Consider the following 6,516-nt stretch of genomic DNA (forward strand, 5'->3'; position numbering starts at 1 on the left):
CTCACCTTAAATTAACACATCAGCCCCTTTCAAGACTACATATAGCAAAAGGAGATGCAAATATAGATCAATATTAATCTGCTCTTCAATTGTCAATATTTGAATGGTGTTGGCTCTCATTCTGGACAGTAATAAAAGAAGCTGACTAATATATAATTGTTGGGAGCTCTGTGCCATTAATTAGCAGGAAGTTTTATGCAGCTGTCCGATGCACAAGCTGAGCATTTCCTGCAGGGGAGAAAGACTTATTTGGTGACAGTTTCATTATAGATTTTGGATAGAAAAAATTTCATTTTGATCACTGAAAAATTATGAAGGAAACGTCCAGTTTCCTCTGCTTTGGAGAGGATTCTCCTCTGTGGCCATCGTCTGCCCTCCACTGTCACCCAGCTAAGTAACTCCTGAACACGAAGGAAAACAAAACCCACTGTGTGCACCTTTGGTCTGGCCTTCATGAACACATGGGATGTCTTTGAAAAGGCTTTAAAAGAGTAATAAAACCAGAGCTGAAATATGCCTCAAAGAATAGATGGATAATTGTCCATTAGGATCATATAACTGGAAAAAATTAAATTGGTATAAACCTCGCTGTGATCTCTCTAATTGAATAAGGTTACACCAGTGTAATCAAGAAGGGCATCTCAGTGACTGCACATCGAATTAGCTCTCAGTATAATTGCACTGATGTTGGAGGAGTCACAGCAGAAAAACGTTTCCTCTGATATTTGCTGAAGTTATTCCTGTTGTTGTAAGTGCTGCCAAGCCTGGCCAGAGAAGGGTGAGCTACAAGGAGGAGGGGCAGGGGAAGCAGCTTTGATCACAACCCCAATGGTCTTGATACTGCAGAAAGATGCATGAGGCCACTGGGAGCATTCACATTGCTTGGTTGCAGGTATCCAGCTCAGTTCCCAAAATTCAAGAACTGGACTTGAGAGAGAAAGGCACTTCAGACGGGTGTCACAACAACCGATTTGCCCAGGTTAGCGCAGAGTCACAGCACAGCACACGCAGCATCCAAAGGAGATTTGTCCCCTCACTGAAGCACTTATGTTAAATGCCCCAAGCTAGGCAGTGACCTTTTCTTTTAAAAACATCTAAATTATTCCTGCCCAATTCAAGTCATGAAGAGAAAAAAATGCCTGGATGAATAATGGCAAACACAATTCTGTGGAAAATAAAGGAAAGCGTACAAACACCCTTCAGCAATGCTACCATCTGTTTGGGCTCAATTCTAAGAATATTTCCTCTTTTTTGAGGAAAAGAAGTATTTTTCTTCTTATATTCATAGCACATGCCATAAGGTGAAGTATATGATGATGCAAATTATTTTTTTCATGATGCACATTAAGTTTTTAAGATTGAATTTGACAACTTTTGAGGAGCAAATATCTCTGTGGAAAGCAAAATATGGTGCAAACATATATTGAATCTTAATGACATTTTCTTAAAGAAATGAAGTATTTCTGGAATTAAATATTTACATCTTGTATTTCAAAATTATTTTGTTACAATAATTAAACCAAAGGAGAAACACCAAAAAATACAAAATTAAATTAATGAATGAAAAATAGTCCAGAGGCACTGAATGGGTGACTGGATTCACAGCCAGGTTGCTATTTTCTGCCTTAGCTTGCAGATAAGTTCTGTTGCCAACACATATGTGCCATCCAGAGACCATTCACAAAATCAAATTATTTCTTCTGACAGGATTATGAGATTGAACTTGTGGGGTATCATCCAAGCTTGTAGACAAAGATTTGAAATATCTAAGGTGATAAAATGAGGAAAATATTATAAAGCTGCTTGACCTCATGCTTGAAGACCTGAGGGAATCAGAATGTTCCTCATTCTCCCATGCACTGCTGAGCTGGTGGACGTAATCAGAAGCTCTGTTTTCATACTCATAGTTTCTTCATAGTCCTCTGAAGCATCTGTCACCACACATTGCCAGCACATCACCCTTGTTACCTTATTTCTTTATCATAGCTAATAACAGAATTATATTCAAAACCAGAAAGCAACACAGAAAATGCCATCCAGATGGTATAAGAAAGTATATAGGGAAAAAGATCACAGGGATTCCAATGGTATTCCAGTTTATTTGAATCTTGAGACATATACTATGCAGTCAACGCACTACCTGAAACAAACTGATTGGTATATTTGAACACGTGACTTGATCTATGGACACCAGGCTTGGATGAAAGGAAGCCTGAAAAGAACTTCTGGGAACCCCTGGCCTTGGGATATTTCATTAATAATTAAGGAGAGGTTGACGTTGTGCTTTTAGTAGCTTCACATCAAGGCAGTGTTAACAGCATTGCTGCTGCCACTCGCTGTGCTGCGGAGCAGCCCTGCAGCAGGAGCCCCAGCCAGGCCCCAAACTGGTTTATGGTGTCACCATGTGTGAGCCTTTCACAACTCTTTGCTATCACTTTCTCAAGCTATAAAATAAAGAATTTTTTTGTTGGCATTACAACAGCCTGTGGGAATCTTAGTTCCCAAAACCGAGTTTTGTTGGCTGAGGTGGTGTGAGAACTCAGAACTAAAAGCCTTTCCCTGCTCTAGATACCCCCAGTCTGAACATGGGCTTCGTGACTCAGGTAAGGGAGAAGCAAATTGTGACAGTAGGTTTAAAATATATACGCTTAGTCAGTTTGCACATTATGGAAGGCTATTAAGAGCCACTTTGGCTACAGCAAACAGTCATGTCATTAAAGGTACTTTGTTTCTTTATGTCACTGTGGGAAAAAAAATCTGTATTTGGAGAGTGTTTTTAGGTGTTCACCACAACGTTGCAATTTCCAACAGCAGAGCAAGCGTGTTGGGCTGCCCTGAAGCCATGAAGTCGAGGATGCATTTGAACGGGTTTGGGCGGCCAGAACGCTGAAGAACAGAAAAGACTCTGAGCAGGGCTGGGGAGGTGGAGTACCCCACCCCGCTGCGTGTTTGCACCCAGTGTTTGTGAGCACTCCCTGCGCTGGTGACGGGGGCAGGGGCCGGGGCAGCACCTCGCCGTGTCCAGCTCCGCCTCCAGGGGTGCTGAGTGCCCCGGCTGCCCTCCCCAGGTAACCCGTGCTGCTGCTGTCGGTTTGGTTTTTCTCGAGTTTTGCTTTAGCTCTTCCTCTGCTGCCACTTCTGTTCCACGCTCAAGCTTGATCCTGCGTGTGCTCTCCTGCTAAATGACCTCGGGAGCGCCTGCATGTGCATGGATTATTTTGTTTGAGCTTTAAAATGCCTGGTATAAATTTCCCCTTTTGGTGTGTTGGCTTTTTCTGCAAAAGGACACAAGAATAAAAATATCAGCTTTCTGACAGAGCGTTCCTCCCAGCCAGGCTGGGATTGTTCGCTTTGTGGTGGTGTTGAACTGTTCCCTCCCTGAAAGCCCAGGGTGTGAATGTTTGAACTATTTTGCTTTTCACATTTGGCTACAATGCAGAGTGGCTGAAAGAATTGTATTAAAAACTGCCCCTAGAGCCTTAAGGACTGTAATCCTGCATGTCCTGGATGCACAGCCAGCAGCCAGGTTGTTACTCAAATTGTTCTTGGGTGTTTCTTGTTTGCTTTAGGTGAGTCATCTGAACTCTTCCTTCTCCTGTCTCTTCACCGCTGTCTATTGTGTGTCCATCTCTCCCCTCAGCCGCAGGCAATGCTTGGATGCATTTGTCCCCTGCTTTCATCATACAGCACGTGTCCAAGTTATCCTTTTCTGCAGGACAGCAATTGATCGCTGCACTGAAGGAAGGTAAGGAGACTTTCTAAAACCCTCTCCTATTGATAGTCCTTCTTTGGCTCCACATGAATCACAGCAGGACCTTCAGCCAGACACTGACTGACACATCCCTGCGATCACCTCTTTTCCAAGAGGCAGGATGAGGGACAGGGAAGTCCCAAAGAGGATCCAGTCCTTGCCCTGCAGCCACGAGGCCCGCTGCTTTGTGTATGAATCAATGCGTGTGAGGTCCTTCTGCCTCTGGAATATGTATGAGTTTATTTAAATCCTTCCTCACCACCTGCAGAGTGGACGTATCTATAAAGAAATGAAATGCAAAGAGAACTAAGTGAAGTTGATTATTTTTTCTGATTTTTAAGTACAACATATGGCAAGTTTTAGTGCGGAATTAATTGTGTGCTTTTTATATTAATAGACACTGTGACATGTGTGATTATAATGTTCTAGATTGGTCAATAAATAAGAAAGGTCAGGCTTATCTGTCTTTAGCCAGAGTACACAGTAGATCACAGACTTTGCTGCAATTTTCTCTCATAGTTTTCAAAGCTTTTACCACTCTGCCAGCACCAAAACAATTATTTTTGCAAGTGAGAGAGAAAGAAGAATTTTACCAAGCCTTGAGCTCAAGCTCGGGGCACACTATAGTTCATAGAACTTTTTTAAAAACCCTCTAAAAATGACAAATTTTATTTCAGATTATGTTCTACATTACAATAGAAGCAGTGAAGCATAAATTGGGAAAGGAACTGTTTCAGAACTGTCTCTGGTCTGGAGGCTGGTAGTTCACGTTCCTTTTCAAACCAGTCAGGCTGCATTCCAGCTGGTCTGAATGAGCCCCCCACCAGGATAATATCCTTCAAAGTTAATAAAAAAATCTGTATCTAGAAAGGAAGCATAAGGATGAGAATGAGCTTACTCTAGTTCCTCTCAGCTTTTGAGGGTTTTCTTCTCATTTTGGAAAAAGTTCTTGCACCAGGATCATTTCTTTTTCCCTCTCAATCCCCCAAAAATGTCTTGTCTCTCTAAACATTGCCAAAGACATTTAATAATTTTAGCTTCAAGAGAAGGTGCTTCAAAGGAGAGAAAAATCTATTTGTTTACATAAACTACAGTCCTGAACACTACAGGAAAAATGTAACCATTTCATGTTAATGACCGAGCTGGAGGTGCTCATTTATGCAAATCTAGAACTGCATATGGATGCAATAGTCTCTGTAGCAGCAATTTCTAGATGTGATGGCAGAAGTGAATAGCTGTGACAGTACTTGCTTGGCAACTTGAAACTCTGCCAATTTGATACGATTTTGTATATATTATCACTTCTGCTGATACTCAGTTTTGTCTATAGGTGGCAGTGACCTTTCATTTTTTCTGTAAAATAGGGCAGACGCATACATACATCTGTATCTTCCTAATTTTCCTACAGAATCTGGGCCAGGACAGTGAGGCTGTGCCACTGACAGAGCTCTGTGCCCAGAGGAATGACCACAGCCTGGCCACCTCCTTCAGCTGCCACTGTGCCCTGAGCACGCCTGATGTGCGGCTGTAATTCTGCTCACACAGTGCCAAAATCAGTGCGGTACAAAAACCAAGTACTGCTGCAAGGAAGGAAAAAGTCTGAAGACGTATTACATATGTGCATGGTAAAGAACTGTGTTTGGTGTTTTGGGATCATATTCCAAGAGGGTTATGTAGCAAGTTTGTCTCATTTTTAGCAAAAAATAGCCTCCAAGTCTTGTCCAGCTTTCTGTAAGAGAGAGGGTTCTGTGAGTGAAAAATCTTTAAAATTTCCAGAGGATGACTGTGTGTGTTTTATTTCAGTGAGAATTATAAACTTGATTGTAGAAAGCAGGTAATCTCTCCTAGAGTAAAATATGCCAGAGATCGGAGCTTGTGATTTCTGCTCTGTATCAGTTAAAGATAACTTTGTCGGCATGAGTAGAGCTGCATCAACAGGAAACTGGAGCAATTTGGAATCAAGCTACAAATCATCGTCAAAATTTAAAAAAAAAAAGAATTTGCTTCTCTCGCTCCCCACAGATATGTACTGATTTTGCAGCACTTGTGAAAAAAGAAACCTGCAAATATCCCATCCTCTGCTTAAGTTGTCTCCTGGCATAAACCAGGCGGCCTTGTGAATGGAAAACAAAAGTAAATCCTCCTGATTCAAACAGGTACTAAATTTACCATCGAGACTAAGCAGTAGGACTTGAATCTTATTTTCTTCTCTTCTGATAGGACAATACTTAAAGTTGCTAGGAAACAAATACATAGCAAGGACAAGATGCCATTGTACATCCGTGGGGAAAGGTTGGCTGTTTTCCACCATAAATCAGAAGTTCTGATTTATAGTGGAAATATCAGCTGAGACGATAAAACCCCTGTAAAATAACTCTGCACCCTGCAGTCAAGGCTCAGTCCCACAGCCCCTATTTTTGCAGCAACTCTCAGCCATGCATGCCTGCAGTTCACATTTCGGCGTCAGTGAGGGCCGTTCAGTGCCCAGCCCAGCACTAAGAGCTCAGCAGAGAACAACCGGCTCTGGAGAGGGGCCCAGCTTGGATCCCACGTCAGCTGGGATGCAGCATAAAATAGAAACCAGATCTGGACCAGCCCTGTAAAGTAAAGTTTTGTCGTTTGAGCTTAGCAAAAAAACCACAACGAGTTTGAGCCCTGGGAGCAGTAACTGGGAGCAGACACTCAGGGCTGTGGGCTGGAAGGGGCTGCCCCCAACTTTCTCCTTCAAATTCCAGTGAACGGGATTTAGCAAAACTACTCTTTCC

The sequence above is a fragment of the Mesitornis unicolor genome, unplaced genomic scaffold (assembly GCF_000695765.1).
Source record: "Mesitornis unicolor isolate BGI_N332 unplaced genomic scaffold, ASM69576v1 scaffold37712, whole genome shotgun sequence".
NCBI classification, from domain to species: domain Eukaryota; kingdom Metazoa; phylum Chordata; class Aves; order Mesitornithiformes; family Mesitornithidae; genus Mesitornis; species Mesitornis unicolor.